Genomic DNA, 27,521 nt, shown 5'->3' with positions numbered 1-27,521 from the left:
AGAAGAAGAGTGGCACTGTCCCGCCGTTCGTCATCACAGATAAAGCTCACCGCCACCGCTGTTGTCCGCGCCGTCATCATCGCTAGTGGCATCGCTGTTGTTGTCGGGTCCAGCCAACGCCGTGTGGAGTCACCAAGTCCCGTCATCGTCCAGTGTCATCGTCGCCGTCAAGCCGTGTCAGAGTGAAGGAGTCGCTACCGCTACTATTGTCCGCGCCATTGTCGTTCTCACTACGAAGCCAGCGTCCCCGTCATCCATGGGTGAAGCCTAAGAGAGAGAGTCCACAAAGAGAGAGACTAACAGAAGAGTGACGCGGGTGTAAAGGGAAAAGCCTGTTTTGCCACTGCTGCTGTGCCTAGTCACTGTCGCTCACTCCGTTGCTGTTGCTGGGGATGCATCGCCGGGCCTCTATCGCTGGAAAATGGCGCTGCCATTGCTGAGATCCACTCCTGTTAAGGGTTTTACTTTTGGTTTCCGTTCTTTTGAATTATGGAAACATTATCGTCACTGCATGGTTGTTACAGTTTCCGTCACCGAGCTTCTGATCACCGTTGTTGCTTGGGATAGTTGTCGGAGCTACAGCCTGATCAGTTCAGATGTCGCAGCTGCTTCGTTCTTTTGTTGTAGTAAGTATCTCTGTTTCGGAAACCTCATAGTTAGTATTCTATTGTACGTTATTAAGGAATTCGCGATATTGATGATTTAGGATTGGATTATTGAGGTTGCATGTTACACTTAAAGCTGTTTCTGTTGTTGCGAAAGTAAGCAGAGCTGTGGATGCAGTTGCTGCTGTTGCGGGCCGAGGGAAACGAGATTTTATCGCATTAAAGTCACTGCGGACTTGATTACTCAAGGTAGGGGATTGTTTTAAATAAGAAAATATTTTAGGCTTTGAATACCTGACAAGTTTAGTAGGTTAATGCAAATGGTTGAATGTTAGTGATGTAAATGATTTTTTGTTGAGATTGTCACGTGTGTTGTTAAATTAGTTGACTTTTGAATTTCTAGTAAAAAGGAAATGAATATGTTGATATTGAATTTCTTTGATTTCAATCTATATGATTGGTGTAAGACCCGAGAAAATTATAAAAGGATTAGTTAGATAATTAATCATCAAGTTAAAATAGTTAAAGCGTGTCCAGATGGAGTCAAAAATCAAGACTAAGGAATTTGAAGATTTAATTATGATAATTGGATTCAGTGAATTTTTCCGAATGGGGAAAAAATAATAATAATCTTCTGCGGAAATACGCGTAAATACATGTACTAGTAATTCAACCGGCAGTACCGGCTTAAGTCTGTCTGGCACTGCAAGTGAGTAAATTAATTATAAGTAAATAAGATTAAGAATTTAAAATTTATAATTTGAGAAGATTGAAATATTCAAAATACGATTTAAAACTCCCATCTAAAAGGTTTTGGCCCAAAAACGGACTAAATCAAGTGAACCGGGCCCAAGTGGCCCAAGCCCACCTTATACAAAGATCTATTTCAGCACAAAACACCTCATTCTTCCCTCCTTTCAAAGAGAACACACGGTGAGAGAGAAGAGAGTAACGAAAACCTAGAGTACTATTCACCTTCATCTTGTTTTGCTTGTAACTTTTGATCCGGAGCTCCGATTGACGAGCCGTTTGCAGCCACGCGTAGCTCTCCTTATCCTCTTCAATTATATCTAATATTTGTGGTAAAAAACTCTCATTTTTTGCCCAGTTTTCTGTTCCTTACTAATTCATGTTTTTGGTTTTGGGGTTGTTGAATTTTTATGATTTTGGTTGTTTAGGGATGCTCTAGCATGAATTTCTAGTGGGTTCCATCTATATTTCATGTGGGTTAAGGTAAGGAAGCTTAACTCTCTTCATTATCCCCAATTTTATGTATGAACCCTAAAATAAATGTTGAGATATGTTGTTGTGACTAGATTATATGGAATAGAGAATTGTTGGGGCTGAATTTGATATGAAGTAGAATTTGATTGGCAAATTTGGGTGGTGGACCTTGGAGATTGAGCTAGGCAAGGCTTCAAGGGTTGGAACCGCCGACATTTAAGGTACGGCTTTGAGTTTCGGGTAGGCATTATGTAAAGTTATGTGAATGCCTAGGTTAGTTGACCCTGGGATAGGTGTGGATTGAAATTGGTTGTTGTGAATGGCTATATGTATGTGTGTACTGATTAAGGATTGTTGTGACATTATAAATTGAATGGCATTTATTGATTTTATTGTTAATTGATTTGGATATTGGGCCAAAGGCCGTAATAGGGTGAGGAAACCCTTATGAGGTAAGTGAAGGTAATTGGTGTGAGTTATTGTAATGGTGGTGGACTTGGTGATTGATTGGAATTGAGTTTAGAGAATATTTGAAGGATTGAATCTTAAAATGTTGAACTACCTGGTGAAAATCAGAGTTTTGAAGTCAAACGACAATTTTGAAGGTGAACCAGTAACTCAATAGTGTTTGAAATGATAAGAAATTAAGAGCTAAGTAAACTATAATAAGTATGATTGTTAAGATTCAATTTTGAAGATTTTGTATTAACTGGAATATTAGTTATGATTTTTCAAAGTTAAATTGTGAGATCTGATTTTCTGCATTATTTTAAATGAAGTAAGAAACTTTGAAAATCTATAACTAATTCTGTAATGATCGAAATTGTAAGGGACCAAGTCTGGATTAAGTTTGGAAATATAAGGAGCTGGACTGGTGAATTTGAGACCTTTTCGTTAAGTTTATGATTTATGGTAAATTTTTGAAGTGTGGTTGTTAAATCTGATTTTTCTGTAGAATGCTTAACACAGCAGCAACTTGTTTTCTCTAATGGAAATTGTCTAGTTTGAATTTTGAAATAAAATCAATTTTAAATGAAACTCTGGTCCTAATAATTTAATTTTTTAAAAAATTTAGAATTTTTGGAATTGTATTTTTAAAGATATGAATTTTTGAAATATGACACATTATGCAGTAAAAGCCAGATTCTGTTCTCTTAAATCAGTAACTTTGAAAGTTTATAACTTTTGATTTTGGATTGGTATTGAGGTGAAACCAATTGGAGGTAAAAATTAAGTATGTTTAGCATATGTAATTTAAATTTTAGTGCTGTGCATATTTTACTGAGTGAATTATGGGACTTGGAAGAGGATATGCTCATTGGCTTTTAAAACAGAATTCTGCCGAAAATTACTCAACTTCCAAGTTACATAACTTTCTCATTAAAAATGGTATTGACCTGAAACTAATTGAAAAAGAAATCTGGATGAGTGAACTTGAAGTATGTTAATTATTAAGGACATTGGATTTAACTTGGATTTAATATTGAATTTTGAATATCACATGATGTTGCTGTTTTCTAAGCACCGCAGAGCAGTCATGGTTTTTCTTTTATTCCCGAAGCTAGAGTAAGTAAAAAATTATAGTTTTTGGTTTAATTGAAAGCTTAATCCGAAATGATCATATGGATATAAAGTTTGTACAATTCTGAGTTCATTTGATATTTTAAAAACAAGATTGTAATTTGGCTGTCGATGATTGTTTTGGTAACTACCTTGGGTATGAGATTTAAGAATTGATTTTTATACTATTATCAAAAGTTTTTGAGAGTATATTGTTGCAACAATTGCTGATAAAAGACTGGTGAAATATTGAGGATGAGAGTGACTATAATGAGGGTAAAAGTGAGCCAGGCACTATATCCCAGGGACTTGGTTTATTGAAAGAGTTTTGTCCCCGCAAGGACGGTGGTTTAATCCCGCTTGTCGTGGTTATTGTGCATATGCAGGGATGGTGGTTTTATCCTGCCTGCAGTGAGGACGGAGGTTCTATTCCACTCATATATGGGTAAATTGTTTAGCAAGGATAATGGTGTGATCCCGCTTGCTTATTGTTCTACGTTGGGCAAGCACGGTGGTTTAATCCCGCTTGTAGATTGATTTGTGAATGCAACTCGAGCAATGATGGTGGTGTAATCCCACTTGTTCGAGGTGCCTGGTGCACGAAATTGTGATTACACTTTTCACAACTCTGCACAACTAACCAGCAAGTGCACTGGGTCGTCCAAGTAATACCTTACGTGAGTAAGGGTCGATCCCATGGAGATTGTCGGCTTGAAGCAAGCTATGGTTATCTTGTAAATCCTAGTCAGGAGATTTAAATGAGATAATTGATTTTGTTTATGAAAAGTAAATAACATGAAATAAATGGTACTTGTGATTCAGTAATGAGGAACAGGTTGAGGTTCCAGAGATGCTCTGTCATCTGAATCTCTGTTTTCCTACTGTCTTCTTCTCCAAACACGCATGGCTTCCTTCAATGGCGAGCTGTATGATTCTCTCGGATGAAAAATACCAGGTACGATCTCTACACGGCTAATCAACTGTCAGATTTCTCTCTATCCTTTTGCACACTGTCACTGCGCCCAACATTCTTGAGTTTGAAGCTCGTCACAGTTATCCCTTCTCAGATCCTACTCGGAATACCATAGACAAGGTTTAGACTTTCCGGATCCCAGGAATGCTGTCAATTGGTTCTAGCCTCTACCATGAAGAAATACGCACTCAAGCTATCGCCCAATGACTACATTGAGCTCAGATAAAACGGGAGTGGTTGTTAGGCACGCGTTCATAGAATTGAGAATAATGATGAGTGTCACGGTTCATCACATGCTCTATATTGAAGTATGAGTGAGTATCTTAGAATAGAATCAAGTGTGATTGAATAGAAAATAGTAGTAATTGCATTAATCCATTGAAACATAGCAGAGCTCCTCACCCCACAAATGGGGTTTAGAGACTCATGCCGTAGAAGATACAATATCAAGTGTAAAATGTCATGAGTTGCCAATATGAATCTCTAAAAGTAGTTTTTGTACTAACTAGTAACTTAGGTTTACAGAAAATGAGTAACTAAGTGCAGATAGTGCAGAAATCTACTTCTGGGACCTACTTGGTGAGTGTTTGGGCTGAGCTTTCAAGCTTTCACGTGCATATGCCTCAAGTTGGAGTTAAACGCCACCCTGGGTGCCAAAATGGGTGTTTAACGCCAAGAATTATGCCAGCTCTAGCATTTTACGCCAGAAAGTTTTTGGCTAGATTTTAACGCCAGTTTGGGCCATCAAATCTCAAGCAAAGTATGAATTATTATATATTGTTTGAAAGTCCAAGATGTCTACTTTCCAACGCAATTGAGAGCGTGCCAATTGGGCTTCTGTAGCTCCAGAAAATCCACTTCGAGTGCAGGAGGGTCAAAATCTAACAGCATCTGCAGTCCTTTCTCAGCCTCTGAATCAGATTTTTGCTCAGGTCCCTCAATTTCAGCCAAAAAATACCTAAAATTACAGGAAAACACACAAACTCATAGTAAAGTCCAGAAATGTGTTTTTTGAATAAAAACTAATAAAAATATAATAAAAAGTAACTAAAACATACTAAAAACTATGTAAAAACAATGCCAAAAAGGGTATAAATTATCTGCTTATCACAACACCAAACTTAAATTGTTGCTTGTCCCCAAGCAACTGAAAACAAAATAGGATAAAAAGAAGAGAATATACAATAAATTCGAAAATTATCAATGAAGATTAGTTTTAATTAGATGAGCGGGACTTAGTAGCTTTTTACTTCCGAACAGTTTTGGCATCTCACTTTATCCTTTGAAGTTTAGAATGATTGGTATCCATAGGAACTCAGAATTCAGATAGTGTTATTGATTCTCCTAGTTCAGTATGTTGATTCTTGAACACAGCTACTTTATGAGTCTTGGCCGTTACCCTAAGCATTTTGTTTTCCAGTATTACCACCGGATACATAAATGCCACAGACACATGACTGGGTGAACCTTTTCAGATTGTGACTTAGCTTTGCTAGAGTCCCCAGTTAGAGGTGCCCAGAGCTCTTAAGCACACTCTTTTTGCTTTGGACCACGACTTTAACCGTTCAGTCTCAAGCTTTTCACTTGACACCTTCACGCCACAAGCACATGGTTAGGGACAGCTTGGTTTAGCCGCTTAGGCCAGGATTTTATTCCTTTGGGCCCTCCTATCCATTAATGCTCAAAGCCTTTGATCCTATTTACCCTTGTCTTTTAGTTTAAAGGACTATTGGCTTTTTCTGCTTGCTTTTCGTTTTCTTTCTTTTTCTTTATTTTTTTTCGCCATTTTTTCTCCAAGATTTTATTTTTCACTGCTTTTTCTTGCTTCAAGAATCAATTTTATGATTTTTTAGATTATCAACAACATTTCTCTTTTTTCATTATTCTTTCAAGAGCCAACAATTTTAACATTCATAAACTTCACCATAAAAAATATGCACTGTTCAAGCATTCATTCAGAAAACAAAAAGTATTGCCACCACATCAAAATAATTAAGCTAATTTCAAGATAAATTTCAAAACTATGCACTTCTTGTTCTTTTGCAATTAAAAACGTTTCTCATTTAAGAAAGATGAGGGATTCATGGAATCATTCATAGCTTTAAGACATAGACTCTAAACTTTAATGATTATGTGGTAAAAATAAGACATAAAATAAACATAAAAGCAGACAAATAACAATAAAAGAAAGGAAATTAAAGACATAAAAATAAATGACTCTAATACTAATGCTCATGTAACTCTTAGAATAGGTTTCTAATAATAAAAGTTATCACAGAGTTAGGACTCAAAAACCTTGATTTTGAGGGGTAGGTGCTCCTTCAATCTGAGGGACATTCAACTCTTCAAGGGACAGCTTCTGATGCTTTAGCTACTGTATCTCGCGCCCTTGTTTCTCTTGTTCTATAAGCATTTTGCAGAGCATGCTGTTTTGATTCTGCTGCTCTTCTTTGAGTTAATTCACAGCTTCTTGCAGCTTGGTGACAGATGCTTCTAAGCGGGCCCAATAGTCAAATTGAGGAATTTCTGGGAGGAGCTCATGCGTCCCCCTCTTGATGGGGCTATCTTGAATTTGAGGTCCATCCATCACTTTTTTGGTGATTGGGCGTTCAACTGTGATATATTCATCCACACCTATCTGTACCCCCACATCTTTACATAACAGACTAATCAAGCTTGGGTAGGCCAATTTGGCCTCAGTGGATTCCTTGTTTGCAAACATGTAAATTTCAACTGGGATCAGCTGATGAATCTCTACCTCCTTCCCTAGCATAATACAGTGAATCATCACTGCCCTCTTGACAGTGACTTCAGATCGGTTGCTGGTTGGGAGTATAGAACGCCCAATGAAATCCAGCCAACCTCTAGCAACTGGTTTGAGATCTCCTCTCTTTAACTGGTTTGGGACACCTTTTGAAATGGTAATCCACTTAGTTCCAAGGAAGCATATGTCCTCTAGAACTTGATCTAGCCTTTTATCCTTGGTCATTCTCCTATTAAAGGACTCTGGATCATCTTGTAGTTGAGGAAGTTTAAGAACTTCTCTCACTTTGTCAAAGTGGAAGTAAATAATCTTCCCTCTGACCATAGTCCGAAAGGAGTAGAAAGCAGTTCCCTCTAATCTTGCTTTTCTGTCATCCACAGATTTGCATAGAATTCCCGGACCATGTTTATTCCAACATGTATCTCAGGATTAGCCAGGACTTCCCAGTCCCTATTTTGAATCTGCTCTTGGATCTCCGGGTATTCATCTTCTTTCAGATTGAACCTAACTTTCGGGGTCACTGATCTTCTGCACACAATTTTGAAATAATGGTCTGCATGTTCTTTGGTGCAGAAGTTCTCATGCATCTAATGTGGTTTTGGATTGCTTTCTTTGCTTTCTTTCTTGTCTCTTGAAGCGGTTTGTCTTCCTTTGGGTGCCATGAGATTGGTTTGTTTTAACTCAGGGATCACGAAAATCACACCAAACTTAGAGATTTGCTTGCCCTCAAGCAAAATAAAAAGAAAGAAGATGAATAGATGGAGAGAAGGATTCGAATGATGGAGTAAAGGGGATGGCCAAATGTATAAATAAAGGGGAGGGGGAAAAGGTTTGAATTTTTAGAAAAAGATATGATTTGAAAGGTATGATTGATAAAAGATAAACATGATATGAAAAAGAGAAGATTGTTTTCAAAATTTAAATCTGAATTTTTGTTTATGCATCTAAGAAATAAAAGATAATGTGAATGAATTAAAAAGATTTGAAAAGAAATTGGAAAGATGAATGAGTTTTTGAAAAAGAATTGAAAAGAATTGAAAGAGAATTAAAAAGAATTTATAAGATTATGAATTTTTGTTAATGGAAATTAAAAAAAATGAATGTTTGGATGCAGATAATTTTGAGTTAAAACATGAAAATTCGAAAAAAATTGAATTGGAAACGAAATTACCTCTCCCCTAGCTGTTCTGGTGTTAAACGCCCAGGATGATACCCATTCTAGCGTTTAACGCCCATCTGGTGACCATTTTGGGTGTTTAACGCCCTTCCAGGTACCCTGGCTGGCGTTAAACACCAGAAGTCCTTCTTTACTGGGCGTTTTTCTGAACGCCCAGAATGCTGCCCATTCTGGCGTTTAACGCCTAGAATGATACCTTTACTGGCATTAAACGCCCAGAATGGTATCCATTCTGGCGTTTAACGCCCAGAATGGTAGCCATTCTGGCGTTTAACGCCCAAATTGCCTCTTTACGGGCATTTTGACGCCAGTGAGCTCCTTTTCTCTGTGATTTCTCTGTTTTATGTCTTGAACCTCCATTTTCCTGACTTATTCACTGAAATGCACTAGCTAACATTAGGAAGAAAATTAAATAAACTTATATAATTGCTATAAACATCTAATTTTTTATAATGGCTGGGTTGTCTCCCAGTAAGTGCTTTTTACTGTCTTTAGCTGGACTTTTACTGAGCTTTTAATTTAGTCTCAGTTTTGAGCAATCTTGCTCAACATTGCCTTCAAGATAATGTTTGACTCTCTATCCATTGACAATGTACTTTTTATCAGAGTCCATATCCTGAAGCTCTACATATCCATATGGTGACATACTTATGATCACATATGGTCCCCTCCACCGGGACTTCAATTTCCCAGAGAATAATCTGAGCCTAGAGTTAAACAGTAGGACATTCTGTACTGGCTCAAAGACTCTAGATGACAGCCTTTTGTCATGCCATCTTTTTGCTTTCTCTTTATAAATTTTAGCATTTTTGAAAGCATTGAGTCTAAACTCCTCCAGCTCATTCAACTGGAGTAATCTTTTCTCTCCAGCTACCTTAGCATCACGGTTTAGGAACCTGGTTGCCCAGTAGGCCTTGTGTTCCAGTTCCACTGGCAGATGACAGGCTTTTCCATACACCAGCTGGTATGGAGAGGTCCCTATAGGAGTCTTGAATGCTGTTCTGTACGCCCACAGAGCATCATCCAGACTTCTTTTCCAATCCCTTCTACGGGTACTTACAGTCCATTCCAGGATTCGTTTTAGTTCTCTATTTGAGACTTCAGCCTACCCATTTGTCTGTGGATGATATGGAGTTGCCACTTTATGGTTAATTCCATATCAGACCAGAGCAGAGTTAAGCTGTTTATTGCAGAAATGAGTACCTCCATCACTGATCAGTATCCTAGGGACACCAAACCTGCTGAAGATATGCTTCTAGAGGAACTTCATCACTATCTTAGTATCATTAGTAGGTGTTGCAATTGCCTCTACCCATTTAGATACATAGTCTACTGCCACCAGAATATAAGTGTTTGAATATGATGGTGGGAAAGGCCCCATGAAGTCAATACCCCATACATCAAACAACTCAATCTCTAAAATTCCTTGCTGAGGCATGGCAAAATCGTAAGGCAGATTACCAGCTATCTGGCAACTGTCACAGTTACGTACAAACTTTCGGGAGTCTCTATAGAGAGTAGGCCAGTAGAAGCCACATTGGAGAACCTTTGTGGCTGTTCGCTCACCTCCAAAATGTCCTCCATATTGTGATCCATGGCAATGCCATAGGATCTTCTGTGCCTCTTCCCTAGGAACACATCTACGGATTACTCCGTCTACACACCTCTTAAAGAGATATAGTTCATCTCACAGGTAGTACTTTGCATCAGAAACCAATTTTTTTGTTTGCTGCTTACTGTACTCTTTGGGTATGAATCTCACAGCTTTATAGTTTGCAATGTCTACAAACCACAGTACTTCCAGAATGACAAAGAGTTGCTCATCCGGAATGGTTTCAGAGATCTCAGTAGGAGGGAGGGACGCTCCTGCTACTGGTTTTATCTGGGATAGGTGATCAGCTACTTGGTTCTCTGTCCTTTTTCTGTCTCTTATTTCTATATCAAACTCTTGCAAAAGCAACACCCATCTTATGAGTCTGGGTTTTGAATCCTGCTTTGTGAGGAGATATTTTAGAGCAGCATGGTTAGTATACACAATTACTTTTGATCCTACTAAATAAGATCTGAACTTGTCAATGGCATAAACCACTGTAAGCAACTCCTTTTCTGTGGTTGTGTAATTCTTCTGTGCGTCATTCAAAACACGACTAGCATAGTAAATGACATGCAGAAGCTTGTTATGCCTCTGTCCCAATACTACACCAATGGCATGGTCACTGGCATCACACATTAGTTCGAATGGTAATGTCCAGTCTGGTGCAGAAATGACTGATGCTGTGACAAGCTTAGCTTTCAGAGTTTCAAATGCCTGCAGGCACTTTGTGTCAAATACAAATAGCGTGTCACCAGCTAGCAGATTGCTCAGAGGTTTTGCAATTTTTGAAAAATCTTTTATAAACCTCCTATAGAATCCTGCATGCCCCAGAAAGCTTCTGATTGCCCTAACATTGGTAGGTGGTGGTAATTTTTCAATTACCTCTACCTTATCTTGATCCACCTCTATTTCCTTGTTCGAAATTTTGTGGCCAAGGACAATTCCTTCAGTCACCATAACGTGACATTTCTCCCAGTTTAAAATCAGGTTAGTCTCTTGGCACCTTTTTAGAACAAGTGCTAGATGGTCAAGACAGGAGCTGAATGAGTCTCCAAATACTGAGAAGTCATCCATGAAGACTTCCAGAAATTTCTCTACCATATCAGAAAAAATAGAGAACATGCACCTCTGAAAGGTTGCAGGTGCATTGCACAGACCAAATGGCATCCTTCTGTAGGTGAATACCCCAGATGGACATGTGAATGCTGTTTTCTCTTGGTCCTAAGGATCTACTGCAATTTGGTTGTAACCTAAATAGCCATCCAAAAAGCAGTAGTATTCATGACCTGCTAGTCTCTCTAGCATCTGGTCTATGAATGGTAAAGGAAAATGATCCTTTCTAGTGGCTGTATTGAGCCTTCTGTAGTCAATACACATACGCCACCCTGTAACTGTTCTTGTAGGAACCAGTTCATTCTTTTCATTATGAACCACTGTCATGCCTCCCTTCTTGGGGACAACTTGGACAGGTCACCCAGGGGATATCAGAAATAGGATAAATAATCCCAGTTTCTAGTAACTTAGTGACCTCTTTATGCACCACCTCCTTCATGGCTGGATTCAGCTACCTCTGTGGTTGAACCACTGACTTAGCATCATCCTTCAATGGGATCTTGTGCATGCATCTGGCTGGGCTAATGTCCTTAAGATCACTTATGGACCACCCAAGAGCTGTCTTGTGTGTCCTTAGCACCTGAATTAGTGCTTTCTCTTCCTGTGGCTCAAAGGTAGAGCTTATGATCACGGGAAAAGTGTCATCTTCTCCCAGAAATGCATATTTCAGGGATGGTGGTAGTGGTTTGAGCTCGGGTTTAGGAGGCTTCTCCTCTTCTTGAGGAGTTTTTAGAGGTTCTTCTATTTTCTCTGGTTCCTCTAGATCAGGCTGAACATCTTTAAAAATGTCCTCTAGCTCTGATTCAAGACTCTCAGTCATATTGACCTCTTCCACCATGGAGTCAATAATATCAGCGCTCATGCAGTCTTTTGATGTGTCTAGATGCTGCATAGCTTTGACAGCATTCAACTTAAACTCAAGCTCATTGACTCTCAGGGTTATCTCCTCTTTTTGGACGTCAATGAGGGTTCGTCCAGTTGCTAGGAATGGTCTTCCTAGAATGAGAGGTGTACTCTTGTGCTCCTCCATTTCCAGCACTACAAAGTCAGTGGGAAAGGTGAATGGCCCAACCTTGACAATCATGTCCTCAATTACGCTTGATGGGATTTTAATGGAGCCATCAGCAAGTTGGAGGCATATCCGGGTTGGTTTAACTTCATCAACCAAACCAAGCTTTTTGATAGTGGATGCAGGTATTAGGTTGATACTTACCCCAAGATCACATAGAGCTGTCTTGGTACAAGCACCCTCTAATGTGCATGGTATCATAAAGCTTCCGGGATCTTTAAGCTTCTCTGGTAAGCTTTTCAATATGACTGCACTGCATTCTTCAGTGAGGAAAACTTTTTCAGTTTCTCTCCAATCCTTCTTATGACTTAAGATCTCTTTCATGAACTTAGCATAAGAGGGTATTTGCTCAAGTGCCTCTGCAAACAGAATTTTTAGTTCAAGAGTCCTGAGATAGTCTGCAAAGCGAGCAAATTGTTTATCCTTTTCCGCTTGGCGGAGTTTCTAAGAATAAGGCATCTTGGCTTTATATTCTTTAACCTTAGTTGCTGCAGGTTTATTTCCTACAGAAGGGGTTGGAAAAGCCTGCTTAAGGACATTCATAACTTTAAGACAAAGTTACTAACTACTAATGATCATGTAATGAAGACACAAACATAGATAAGCACTTAACATAGAGAAAACGAAAAACAGAGAAAGTAAGAACAAGGAATGAGTCCACCTTAGTGATGGTGGCGTTCCCTTCTTGAGGAACCAATGATGTCCTTTAGCTCTTCTATGTCTCTTCCTTGTCTTTGTTACTACTCCCTCGTTGCTTTTTGATCTTCTCTTATTTCATGAAGGATGAAGGAGTGCTCTTGATGTTCCACCTTTAGTTGTCCCATGTTGGAACTTAATTCTCCTAGGGAGGTGTTGATTTGCTCCCAATAGTTTTGTGGAGGAAAATGCATATGAGGCATCTCCGGGATCTGTGATGAGCTTCCTGCGCCTGTTGAGCTCCATGAATGGGCTCTCTTGCTTGCTCCATCTTTTTCTTAGTGATGGGCTTCTCTTCCTCAATGTGAATGTCTCCTTCTATGGAAGCTCCAGCTGAGTAACATAGATGGCAGATAAGATGAGGAAAAGCTAGCCTTGCCCCAGGAGAGGGCTTTTCGGCTATTTTGTAGAGTTCAAGGGAGATGACTTCATGAACCTCTACTTCTTCTCCAATCATGATGCTATGGATCATGATGGCCCGATCCACAGTAACTTCAGATTGGTTGCTAGTGGGGATGATGGAGCGTTGGATGAACTCCAACCATCCTCTAGCCACAGGCTTGAGGTCCAATCTTCTTAGTTGAACCGGCTTGCCTTTGGAGTCAATCATCCATTGAGCTCCTTCCACACATATGTTCATGAGGACTTGGTCCAACCTTTGATTAAAGTTAACCCTTCTAGTGTAGGGGCGCTCATCTCCTTGCATCATAGGCAAGTTAAACGCCAACCTCACATTCTCCAGACTAAAATCTAAGTATTTCCCCCGAACCATTGTAACATAATTCTTTGGGTTCGGGTTCTTACTTTGATCATGGTTCCTAGTGATCCATGCATTGGCATAGAACTCTTGAACCATTAGGATGCCGACTTGTTGGATGGGGTTTGTTAGGACTTCCCAACCTCTTCTTTGGATTTCATGTCGGATCTCCGGATACTCATTTCTCTTGAACTTGAAAGGGACCTCAGGGATCACCTTCTTCTTGGCCACAACATCATAGAAGTGGTCTTGATGGGCTTTGGAGATGAACCTTTCCATCTCCCATGACTCGGAGGTGGAAGTTTTTGTCTTCCCTTTTCCTTTTCTAGAGGATTTTCCGATCTTGGGTGCCATCAATGGTAATGGAAAAACAAAAAGCTTATGCTTTTACCACACCAAACTTAGAATATTGCTCGCCCTCGATCAAGAGAAGAAAGATTAGATGAAGAAGAAGAAGAAAATATGGAGGAGAGGGGGAGATGTGTTTTTGGTCAAGAATAGAAGAGAGGGTTGTGTTGTGTGAAAATGAAAAAGAAAGGGGGGCTATATATAGGGAAGGGAGAGGGGGTAAGTTCGGCCATTTAGGGGGTTTGGGTGGGAAATTGATTTTGAATTTTGAAGGTAGGTGGAGTTTATTGGGCAGGTTTATGGGGAAGAGTGGGTGATTGTGAGTGATGAAGGGTTAATAGGGAAGAGGGATGGAGGTGATAGGTGAAGGGTGTTGGGGAAGAGTGTTTATTGGGAATAGAGGGTGATTGAGAAGAGAGAAGAGAGTGAGTGGAGGTAGGTGGGGATCCTGTGGGGTCCACAGATCCTGAGGTGTTCAAGGATTTACATCCCTGCACCCATTAAGCATATAAAAATGCCCTTGTATCCAACTCTGGGCGTTCAGCGCCAGGTTGGTGCCCATTTTGGGCGTTCAATGCCCATTTGTTGCCCATTTTTGGCGTTGAACGCCAGAACCATGCTTGCTCTGGGCGTTCAGCGCCAGAACCATGCTCTGTTCTGGCGTTGAACGCCAGACAGGTGCTTCCTCCAGGGTGTGATTTTTCTTCCACTGTTTTTGATTCCGTTTTCAATTTTTATATTTATTTTGTGACTCCACATGATCATGAACCTAAGAAAACATAAAAAACAAAAAATAAAATTAGATAAATAAACATTGGGTTGCCTCCCAACAAGCGCTTCTTTAATGTCGATAGCTTGACAGTGGGCTCTCATGGAGCCTCACAGATGTGCAGAGCTTTGTTGAGACCTCCCAACACCAAACTTAGAGTTTGGATATGGGGGTTTGACAACAAACTTAGAGTTTGGTTGTGGCCTCCCAACACCAAACTTAGAGTTTGACTGTGGGGGCTTTGGTTGACTCTGCTTTGAGAGAAGCTTTTTCTACTTCCTCTTCATGGATGCAGAGAGAGATCCTTGAGTTGTAAACACAAGGTTGTCCTTATTTAATTGAAGGATCAATTCTCCTCTGTCCACATCAATCGAGCATCCTCCTTGCATTATTATTATTTTTGGCTGCCATCTCCTCTTCTTGTTCGAAAATTTCTGTAAGGTTATCTCTGGATTGTTGTAATTTAGCTTCTCTTAGTTTTCTCTTCAGAGTCCTTTCAGGTTCTGGATCTGCTTCAACAAGAATATTCTTGTCTTTACTCCTGCTCATATGACAAAGAAGAGGGCACAAAAAAAAATAATAATAATAATAATAGGGATTCTTTATACCACAGTTTAGAGGTCCCTGTGTGAGTGGAAGAAAAGAATGGATAATCCAAACACAAAGGTGATGATAGGAGCAGAGATGTGAGATGAAGAGGAGTGTTAGTAGATGAATAAATAAATAGAAGGAGATGAGAGAGGAAGAGAATTTTTGAAAATTATTTTTTTAAAAAGAGTTAGTGATTTTCGAAAATAGTTTTTGAAAAAGGTTAGTAATTTTCGAAAATTAAAATCAAAAATTAAAATAATTAATAAAAAAGAAATTTTGAAAAAGAGGAAATATTTTTTTGAAAATTAGAGAGAGAGAGTTAGTTAGGTAGTTTTGAAAAAGGTAAGAAACAAACAAAAAGTTAGTTAGTTAGTTGAAACAAATTTTGAAAAGATAAGAAGTTAAGAAGTTAGAAAAGATATTTTGCAATCACTTTTTTGAAAAAGGTAAGATAAGAAGATATTTTTGAAAAGATATGATAGAAATTAGTTTTTGAAAAAGATTTGATTTTTAAAATCTCAATTAATGATTTGATTCACAAGAAATCACAAGATATGATTCTAGAACTTAAAGTTTGAATCTTTCTTAACAAGTAAGTAACAAACTTGAAATTTTTGAATCACAACATTAATTGATGATGTTATTTTCGAAAATATGATGTAAAATTAAGAAAAAGATTTTTGAAAAATATTTTTGAAATTTTCGAAAATAACTAAAAAAAATTGAAAAAAAGATTTGATTTTTGAAAAAGATTTTGAAAAAGATAAGATTTTTTTAAATTGAAAATTTGATTTAACTCATAAAAACAACTAGATTTTAAAAATTTTTGAAAAAGTCAAATCTAATTTTTGAAATTTTAAGAGAGAAAAAGGGAAAGATATTTTTTTGATTTTTGAATTTTTATGATGAGAGAGAAAAACAAGAAAAATGATGCAATGCATGAAAGTTATGGATCAAAACAATGAATGCATGCAAGAATGCTATGAATGTCAAGATGAACACCAAGAACACTATGAAGATCATAATGAACATCAAGAATACATTTTTGAAAAATTTTTAATACAAAGAAAACATGCAAGACACCAAACTTAGAAATCTTTGATGCTTAGACTCTATGAATGCAAGAATGCATATGAAAAACATCATAAAACACAAAACAAGAAAACATCAAGATCAAACAAGAAGACTTACCAAGAACAACTTGAAGATCATGAAGAACACTATGAATGTATGAATTTTCGAAAAATGCAAGATGAGTATGCAATTGACACCAAACTTATAACATGACACATCAAACAAGAAACACAAAAATATTTTTTTGATTTTTATGATTTTCTAAATTTTTTTGGAATTTTTTTCGAAAATTATTTTGAAAAAGGAAAATAAGGATTCCAAAATTTTTAATATGAATTCCAGGAATCTTATGCTCTTTAGCCTAAAGCTCCAATCAAAGGGTCAGGCATGGCTTAATAGCCAGCCAAGCTTTAGTATGTAACTCAAACATGACATGCCTGACATGCCCTACACGGAAGAATTAGACATGGCTTTACAGCCAGCCAGGTTTCCACATGCTTCATGAAACACTAGAATTCATTCTTAAAAATTCTGAAGAAAAATATATTTTTGAAAATATTTTTATTTAAATTTTTTTTTTCGAAAACAAAGGAGAAATTTTTGAAAGAATTTTGAAAAATTTTTGAAAATAAAACAAAAAAAAATTACCTATTACCTAACCAGAGTCCTACTCGGAATACCACAGACAAGGTTTAGACTTTCCGGACTCTCATGAATGCCGTCATCAATCTAGCTTATACCACGAAGATTCTGATTAAGAGATCTAAGAGATACTCATTCAATCTAATGTAGAATGGAAGTGGTTGTCAGGCACGCGTTCATAGGGAATGATGATGATTGTCACGTTCATCACATTTAGGTTGAAGTGCGAATGAATATCTTAGAAGCGAAATAAGATGAATTGAATAGAAAACAGTAGTACTTTGCATTAATCTTTGAGGAACAGCAGAGCTCCACACCTTAATCTATGGAGTGCAGAAACTCTACCATTGAAAATACATAAGTGATAATGGAGTTCATTGGTTTCGGCCCCAGAGGGGAACCAGAGTAACCAAGACTACGAATACAATGATAAAAAGTTCTATTTATAATAAACTAGTCACTAGGGTTTACAGAAGTAAGTAATTGATGCATAAATCCACTTCCGGGGCCCACTTGGTGTGTGCTTGGACTGAGCTTGAAGTCTACACGTAGAGAGGTCATTCTTGGAGTTGAACGCCAGCTTTTGTGCCAGTTTGGGCGTTGAACTCCACTTTGCAACTTGTTTCTGGCGCTGGACGCCAGAATTGGGCAGAGAGCTGGCGTTGAACGCCAGTTTGCGTCATCTAAACTTGGGCAAAGTATAGACTATTATATATTTCTGGAAAGCCCTGGATGTCTACTTTCCAATGCAATTGGAAGCGCGCCATTTTGAGTTTTGTAGCTCCAGAAAATCCATTTTAAGTGCAGGGAGGTCAGAATCCAATAGCATCAGCAGTCCTTCTTCAACCTCTGAATATGATTTTTGCTCAAGTCCCTCAATTTCAGCCAGAAAATACCTGAAATCATAGAAAAATACACAAACTCATAGTAAAGTCTAGAAATGTGAATTTAACATAAAAACTAATGAAAACATCCGTAAAAGTAACCAGATTCTACTAAAAACATACTAAAAACAATGCCAAAAAGCGTATAAATTATCCGCTCATCAACATGGTAAGGGAAAGTAGGCTGGGACTTACCAAGAAAACTTGAGATGCCCGAGATGCGAAAGATATCATCCGAAAATGTCATGCATGGCTGGGCTAGGATTATGCTACCACTACGAATTGCCTGGGCATGTCTCTAGACATTGTCCCAACAGGAAGGACTAGGATGCGAGTCGGTCTTAGCGACAAGGTTGAGAATCTCTAATATGAGGTAATTGTGAAATGGGTAACCGAATTCTAAATGCATTGTATGATATTGGAACACCGCGTTTATCCATAGTTTGTAACGGAGATAAGGATTTAAAGCTAAAAGTGTCAAACTTAGTGTCACATCTAGGATTAAATTTAATAGTGCCACGTAGAGTATTGCCGTTAGATTTGGCAGAACTTAAGAAGATTTTTGGTTGATGTGGGCGAATAATTAAATTCTTAAAGGCAAGCGAATCAAAGTAACACTATGGAAGCACAGTGATCTTGATGGCGACGTGAGATTTTATATGAATGAGAGTACCAATAAAATCCTTGTGACTTGATCTATCTCTTCTTTTGTTAGTTGCATTGAAGTTCTTTATTCCAAATTCTTTCTTGGAAATAATTTGAATATTTCCAATTCTATTCCTCATTTGCATATATCCTTGCATGAACTCTTTGATGTGAGTCCGAACTTGTTTTGAACCAATCACAAGAACCTTCGACCCTTGAGGGATCACTGTTGAGTTGAGCTGCCTCCATTCAAGAACTCAAAATTCTTCCAAAGCCAACAGGGATATGTTTCGAGTCGATGAACTTTTTGTCTCTGCTAAGGATTTTTAATTTGGAAATTTCTTTCTTGAGATTTACTTTAGTTCTCTTTTTGGTGCATTTCGTTATTTTCTATGACCTCACTTGATCATAACACTGAGCATCTTTCCGATTCTTGTTGGATGCCACTCGAATTGTTTGTTCTCTTTTGGGCTAGGTATTCCTTTGAATGCACTTGAGCTTATTTTGGCATTACGTCCATTTTTTAAACTCAACCATTGAAACGTTAATTTCTTAGAGCATGATTTGTGGACACGGAAGGTTAAACCTATAAGTATACGCTGTTGCTAGAAGTTGTGAACTGGTGATTTTTGCGGAAAAAGTTTCAGATTGATCTAAGTCTAAAGTGGATGGTAATAAAGTTGCGAGGGTTTGATGCTCCGTTGTGTTGATATGGGGTTGGAGAGCTAAGTGTGGTTAGGTTCCGACTGGTGTTGAGAGATGTCGCAGGAAAAGAAGTTTTGCTAGTTAAGTTCGGAGTCGAACCAGGGTAAGATAGCACATGTAGGAGCTTAATGTTAAATATGAGAAAGGACTCTCCTCAGTATTGAGACAATGTGACTTTTGGTTAACATAGAGAAATAGCTAGGTTCTTGGTGACTAATAATCAGAGTAACACAGTGAAAGCGGTTTGGAACATTCAATATGAATTAGGTTTATGGAATCGGAAGGGGCGTTAGTAGCGTGGAGTTATCAGTTGCATTCAATAAAGAGTGACAATAGGTTATGTAAGTCATAAATCTTACTATGGGAATTGAAGAAGCTTCATTAATGAAGATTGCCTGGAGTCGGATGGACCTTGAAATGCATACATAGAAAGTGGAGATACATGTGAGGAAGAATCATTTAGAGTTGGTTACGAGTGGTCAAATTTTGAGGACAAAATTTTTATTAAGGTGGGTAGGATGTAAGACCTGAGAAAATTATAAAAGGATTAATTGGATAATTAATCATCAAGTTAAAATAGTTAAAGCGTGTCCGGATGGACTCAAAAATAAAGACTAAGGAATTTGAAGATTTAACTATGATAATTGGATTCAGTGAATTTTTCCGAATGGGAAAAAATAATAATCTTCTATGGAAATACGCGTAAAAATACGTACTGGTAATTCAACCGGCAGTACCGACTTAAGTCTGTCTGGCACTGCAAGTGAGTAAATTAATTATAAGTAAATAAAATTTAGAATTTAGAATTTAGAATTTATAATTTGAGAAGATTGAAATATTTAAAATACGATTTAAAACTCTAATCTTAAAGGTTTTGGCCCCGAAATTAAGCCAAGCTAAACCGAGTGAACCGAGCCCAAGTGTTCTAAGCCCACACTATACAAAGATCTATTTCAGCACAAAACACCTCATTCTTCCCTCCTTTCAAAGAGAACACGGTGAGAGAGAAGAGAGTAACTAAAACCTAGAGCACTATTCAACTTCATCTTGTTTTGCTTGTAACTTTTGATCCGGAGCTCCGATAGACGAGCCGTTTGCGGCTACGCGTAGCTCTCCTCATCCTCTTCAATTATATCTAAGATTTGTGGTAAGGAATACTCCTTTTTTTGCCCAGTTTTCTGTTCCTTATAGATTCACGTTTTTGGTTTTAGGGTTATTGAATTTTTGTGATTTTGGTTGTTTAGGGATGCTCTAGTATGAATTTCTAGTGGGTTCCATCTATATTTCATGTGGGTTAAGGTAAGAAAGCTTAACTCTCTTCATTGTCCCCAATTTTATGTATGAACCCTAGAATAAATGTTAAGATATATTGTTGTAACTAGATTATATGGATTAGAGAATTGTTGGGGCTGAATTTGATATGAAGTAGAATTTGATTGGCAAATTTGGGTGGTGGATCTTGGAGATTAAGCTAGACAAGGCTTCAAGGGTTGGAACCGCCGACATTCAAGGTACGGGTTTGAGTTTCGAGTAGGCATTATGTAAAGTTATGTGAATGCCTAGGATAGTTGACCCTAGGATAGGTGTGGATTGAAATTGGTTGCTGTTTTGGATAGTGAATGGCTATGTGTATGTGTGTATTGATTAAGAATTATTGTGACATTATAAAGTGAATGGCATTTATTGATTTTATTGTTAATTGATTTGGATATTGGGCCGGAGGCCGTAATAGGTGTGAATTATTGTAATGGTGGTGGACTTGGTGATTGATTGGAATTGAGTTTAGAGAATATTTGAAGGATTGAATCTTAAAATGTTGAACTACTTGCTGAAAATATGAGTTTTGAAGTCAAACAGTAATTTTGAAAGTGAACCAGTAACTCAATAGTGTTTGAAATGATAAGAAATTAAGAGCTAAGTAAACTATAATAAGTATGATTGTTAAGATTCAATTTTGAAGGTTTTGTATTAACTGAAATATTAGTTATGATTTTTCAATGTTAAATCGTGGGATCTAATTTTCTGCATTACTTTAAATGAAGTAAGAAACTTTGAAAATCTATAACTAATTCTGTAATGATTAGAATTGTATGGGACCAAGTCTGGATTAAGCTTGGGAATATAAGGAGCTAGACTGGTGAATGTCAGACAGTTTCGTTAAGTTTATGATTTATGGTAAATTTTTGAAGTGTGGTTATTAAATCTGATTTTTCTGCAGAATGCTTAATATAGCAGCAACTTGTTTTCTCTATTGAAAATTCTCTAGTTTGAATTTTGAAATGAAATCAATTTTAAATGAAACTCTGGTCCTAATAATTTAATTTTAAAAAAATTTAGAATTTTTGGAATTGTAGTTTTAAAGATATGAATTTTTGAAATATGACGCGTTATGCAGTAAAAGCCAGTTTCTGTTCTCTTAAATCAATAACTTTGAAAGTTTATAACTTTTGATTTTGGATTGGTATTGAGATACAATCAATTGGAGGAGAAAATTAAGTATGTTTATCATATGTAATTTAAATTTCAGGGCTGTCCATGTTTCACTGAGTGAATTATGGGACTTGAAAGAGGATATGCTCATTGGCTTTTAAAACAGAATTCTGCAGAAAATTACTCAACTTCCTAGTTACATAACTTTCTCATTAAAAATGGTATTGACCTAGAACAAATTGAAAAAGAAACCTGGATGAGTGAAGTTGAAGTATGTTAATTTTTAAGGTCATTGGATTTAACTTGGATTTTATATTGAATTTTGAATATTACATGCTGTTGCTGTTTTCTGATTTTTAAGCACTGCAGAGTAGTCACGGGTTTTCTTCTATTCTCGAAGCTAGAGTAAGTGAAAAATTATAATTTTTAGTTTAATGGAAATCTTAATCCAAAACGGTCGTATGGATATAAAGTTTGTGCAATTCCGAGTTCATTTGATATTTTAAAAACAAGATTGTAATGTGGTTGCCGATGATTGTTTTGGTGACTACCTTGGGTATGAGATTTAAGAATTGATTTTTATACTATTATCAAATGTTTTTGAGAGTTATTGTTGTAACAATTGCTGATAAAAGACTGGTGAAATATTGAGGATGAGAGTGACTATGATGAGGTTAAAAGTGAGCTGGGCACTATATCCCAAGACTTGGTTTATTGAAAGAGTTTTGTCCCGGCAAAGACGGTGGTTTGATCCTGCTTGTCGTGGTTATTGTGCATATGCAGAGATGGTGGTTTTATCCCGCCTGCAGTGAGGCCAGAGGTTCTATTCTACTCACGTATGGGTGAATTATTTAGCAAGAACAGTGGTGTGATCCCGCTTGCATATTATTTTATGTTGGGCAAGGACGGCAGTTTAATCCCGCTTGTAGATTGATTTGTGAATGCAACCCGAGCAAGGATGGTGGTGTAATTCCGCTTGTTCGAGGTGCCCAGTAAGGATGGTGGTTTAATGTCGCTTACTGTGGAGGCAAGGATGGTGGTTTAATCCCGCTTGCGTGTTCCGAGCAAGGATGGTGGTTTAATCTTGCTTGTTTATGAAACCTACAGATAAGGATGGTGGTTTAATCCCGCTTATCCGAGTTGGGTCTGGCAACATAACCGATGCGTGAGCTTGATGATTTGCATCATCCACCTCTTTCTTTCATCTGAAAGGACCATAAAAAGAGCATAATCTCATTGAATCAATGTAATTTCATGAACCAAATGATAAATATTATGATATCTTGCTTTAAAATGGGTTTGTGTTGAATTTCAGGTGAAAAGAGCAATAAAAGGGGGAAGGAAACAATAAAAAGAACTGGACGTGTGAAGTTGGATGTGCCAGTTGGAACAAACGCCACCAAACAGTATGGGCGTGGCACGCCAGTTATATTTTCTAGAGAATAGTCCTTGAAGCTTTGACAAGGGTGTGACACGCCAGGGGCCAGGCGTGGCACGCCAGTTATATTTCCAGAGAGCAAGATTGTAGGCCACAAAGGGGGCGTGGCATGCCAGGCTGGGCGTGGCACGCCAACCCCATCATATGCTATGGGCGTGCCACTTGGACTTGTAGGCGTGGCACGCTAGTTCACTGATCCAGAATGGGGACACATTGGGCGTGCCACTTGGTATCGAAGGCATGGCATGCCAACTATCACCCAACACATGGGCATGCCACTTGGGATTCTAGGCATGGCACGCCAGGCTTGAAGGGGTTCGAACCAACATGGGCGTGCCACTTGAACACCAAGGCGTGGCACGCCAGTTACATTTTCCAGAGAAGGAGGCGAAGGTCCAACACTTGGGTGTACTACTTAGTGTTGAAGGCATGGCACGCCAGCTAGCAACCCTGACTTGGGCGTGCCACTTGAGTCTCAGGTGTGGCACTACAATGCTTGAAGAGGCCTAACCACTTACTGGGCTTGCCACTTGATGTCTAAGACGTGGCACGCCAACCCCAGCAACCAAAGAAGAAGAAGACTGGGCGTGCCACTTGAGCTTTAAGGCATGGCATGCCAAGACCAGATAACCCTGGGAGTGCCACTTGAATGCTGGGCGTGGCACGCCAGCTACTGGAACAAGGGAACCATGCATACAATACATGGGCGTGGCACGCCAGTATAAATTTCTAGGAGGATGGATGAAGTGCTCACAATGGGCATGGCATGCCAGACCTTGGGCGTGCCACGCCAGTTCAAAATTCCAAAGAAGAGGAGCAAGAGGGAAGAGCCTAGGTGTGCCACTTGAGCTCGAAGGCATGTAACGCCAGGCTAACCAATGCTTAAGAAGAGCCTGGGCGTGCCACTTGGGTTCGAAGGCGTGGCACGCCAGGGAGGTTAATGCAAGAGGCGTGCCATTTGAGGAGCTGGGCATGGCGCGCCAAGCCAAACTTAGTGGCTAGGCATGGCACACCACTCAAACGCTAGCCACATGCCAAGCTTAAGTGTCACGTTTATTGAGTTTTCCTTTTCCCTCCAGCTGTAATTTTCTTTTCTCTTTTGTATTTTATTAATTCTAGTGATAGGAGTAGTATAAATAACCCCTAGAAGTACTGAAAAGGGGTTAGCTTTTGGATTGGCAAGTTTTAATTTTACTTTTATACTTCACTTCATCTCTTCCATCTCTTGTACTTTTCTCTAAGCTATGAGTAGCTAAACTCCCTCTCATTGGGAGAGGGAGCTCTGTTGTACTTGATGGATTAATGATAGAGAATTTCTTCTTCTCTTCATCTTCTCTTTGATTTGCTAGAAGGAATTTTGTTCTTCATGCTAGTGTTCAATCATCTTGGGAAGGAGGTTGAATACAAAATGGGTTTCATGGGAACCTTGGAAAAGGAAGCATGAAATCATGCTTGAAATTCCTTCTCATAATTGAGTAGATCTGGGTTTTAGGATTGGATATGGTGTCATATAATCCACCCACTATTTGGATCTATGAGGATGTGTGGTATAATTAGGGACCAAGCATATCTCTCTTCATGAGCAATTAGACCAAGAAATTGGCTGATTATCAAGATTTGAGAGATTGAATCACCAAAGGATTGGGGTTGAATCAATTATGATTGCCAAGAGGTCAATGAGTTGCATGATTGAAGATGAGATGAGCTGAATTTAATCCAAAGAGAGCAATATCTCCTAATCCCAATGAATTTTCCCCTATTCTTATCTTCTATATTCTTTATAGCTTTCTTTACATTCTGTTATCCCCCATTCCCATTTATAATTCAGTCATTTATGTTCAAGCACTTTACATTCCTGCCATTTACTTTTCTGCACATTATTGCTTCTCTTTACTTTTAAGTCATTTACATTTCTGATCGTTTAGAATTCTACAATCACAATCTATATTGCTCAGTTTGACTAATTCACCGATTGATTAAAATTGCTCAAATCTACCAATCTCTGTGGATTCGACCCCACTCCTAGTGGGTTATTACTTGACGATATTTTGGTGCGCTTGGCAAAAAAACGGATTCATTATTCTATATAGGGAGTGAATTCTGGTCATCAAGTTTTATGGCGCTGTTGCCGATGATTGGTTTAAATTTGACAATGACTAAATTGATGGGTAGCTAGATTAAGCAATTTTAATTACCTTGCTAATTCCTTTAATTTCAGTTCCTTACTTTCTTCTTTTTCATTTGATTATTCCAGCTGTTCATTGTGTATATTTCCAATTTTTTTACTAATCAACTAACTATTTGATTAATTGCACCAGTCAAACTAACCATAAGTCTTAACAAGAGTGATTCATTCACTTGTCCTCTGCTTGCTGTTTGTTGAATGTATGACAGGTAGAAGAGGAGAAACTTCATCCTCTTTTGACAGTGAACCTGAGAGGACCTTCCTTAGACTAAGAAGGGAAGCAAGAAGCAAAGGAATAGTTGGAGAGGAAGTAGTGGAGGAAGATCTGGGAGTTACTATAGAGGAAGAGGTGCATAACCATGTTGGAGAAGATGCTGGCAATCATGTTGGGCAAGAGAAGAGAGTTCTAGGCTCTTACATCAACCCAAACCCAGGAATTTGTGGAAGTAGCATTCTAAAACCAACAATTCATGCTAATAGCTTTGAGTTAAAGCCTCAACTCATCACACTTGTTCAAAATAATTGTTCATTCGGAGGTAGCACCCAGGAAGATCCCAACCAACATCTAACAACATTTGTGAGAATATGTGACACAGTGAAGTGCAATGGTGTCCATCCTGATCTACAAACTGCTTTTATTCCCTTTTTCTCTCAGGGATAAGGCATCAAAGTGATTGGAATCATTTCTAAGGAAAGCTTGACAACTTGGGAGGATGTTATTAACAAATTCTTAGCAAGATTCTACCCTCCATAAAGAGTCAATAGATTGAGAATTGAGGTGCAAACTTTTAGACAATAAGATGGTGAAACTCTTCATGAGGCTTGGGAGAAATTCAAGGAGTTGACAAGAAAATGCCCTCCAGACATATTCAACGAATGGGTGAAATTGTACATCTTCTATGAGGGGCTATCGTATGAGTCAAAGAAGGCCCTAGATCACTCTTCTGGAGGCTCATTCAACAAGAAGAAGACAATTGAAGAGGTTATAGATGTCATAGAAACTGTTTCCAATAATGAGTATTTCTATGCCTCAGATAGAACTCAAAGAAGAGGAGTGATGGAGCTCAATTCCATAGATGCCCTGTTAGCTCAGAACAAGGTGATCACAGCTCAATTAGCGGCCCTAACCAAGCAGATGGATGAGTACCAAGTCTCAACTATTCAAGCTTAAGCACCCACACAAGAGGAAGAGAACCCAGCAGTTGAAGGTGAATGGGAGCAAGCCAACTATGTGAACAATTCCGCTAGACCACCATATGATCCCAATGCCAAGACATACAACCCAGGTTAGAAAAACCACCCAAATTTTGGGTGGGGAAACTAACAAAAGCACAGCCAAGATCACAAACTATACCACTCCAACCAATACAATAACCCTACCATCCCACCCAACAACCATACAATAACGACCCTCAAGATGCATTGTCCTTAACCATGCAACCATGTGATATCAGCAACAACTTTGGAAGATTAGAGGTTGCTATAGCACAACTAACAGGGACCGTTTCCACTGTTGCAGAGAGACAAGTGCAAGCTGACAAAAAGATAGATGCAAACCAAGAGGAGGTCAGATCCAAAAAAAGGAACCAAGGGGCAGCAATTTTAAAACTGGAAGCACAACTAAGGAGCTTGTCTAAACAGATACCAATGCCTACACATACATTCCCTAGTGATATCATGGCCAACCCAAGAGGGGAATGCAAGGCCATCACACTAAGAAGTGGGAAGGTTGTGGAGGAAGCATTCCCAAGTCAAAACAAGCAAGAAGAAGAAGCTGAAAATGAATCTGAAACCAAGAAGGAAGAAGAGACTCCTGCACCATTGATGAGCGGATAATTTATACCCTTTTTGGCAGTGTTTTTAAGTAGTTTTTAGTATAATTTAGTTACTTTTTATTATATTTTTATTAGTTTTTATTCAAAAATCACATTTCTGGACTTTACTATGCAACTAAGGAGCTTGTCTAAACAGATACCAATGCCTACACATACATTCCCTAGTGATATCATGGCCAACCCAAGAGGGGAATGCAAGGCCATCACACTAAGAAGTGGGAAGGTTGTGGAGGAAGCATTCCCAAGTCAAAACAAGCAAGAAGAAGAAGCTGAAAATGAATCTGAAACCAAGAAGGAAGAAGAGACTCCTGCACCATTGATGAGCGGATAATTTATACCCTTTTTGGCAGTGTTTTTAAGTAGTTTTTAGTATAATTTAGTTACTTTTTATTATATTTTTATTAGTTTTTATTCAAAAATCACATTTCTGGACTTTACTATGA

At 38.3% G+C, this 27,521-nt stretch overlaps 2 long non-coding RNA genes across 2 annotated transcripts; both read left to right on the top strand.

Annotated features, from left to right (window-relative positions):
- On the top strand, positions 1,546-2,033 carry LOC110269728. Its single transcript, XR_002358492.1, has 3 exons — positions 1,546-1,687; positions 1,784-1,838; positions 1,936-2,033. It is a non-coding gene; the product is annotated as an uncharacterized LOC110269728 (long non-coding RNA).
- On the top strand, positions 20,173-20,889 carry LOC110269727. The gene is made up of 3 exons (XR_002358491.1): positions 20,173-20,337; positions 20,435-20,489; positions 20,587-20,889. It is a non-coding gene; the product is annotated as an uncharacterized LOC110269727 (long non-coding RNA).

Source organism: Arachis ipaensis, chromosome B03 (genome assembly GCF_000816755.2).
Source record: "Arachis ipaensis cultivar K30076 chromosome B03, Araip1.1, whole genome shotgun sequence".
Lineage (NCBI taxonomy): Eukaryota > Viridiplantae > Streptophyta > Magnoliopsida > Fabales > Fabaceae > Arachis > Arachis ipaensis.
The sequence above is the reverse complement of the archived record's forward strand: the minus strand, read 5'-3'. Positions and strand labels throughout refer to the sequence as shown.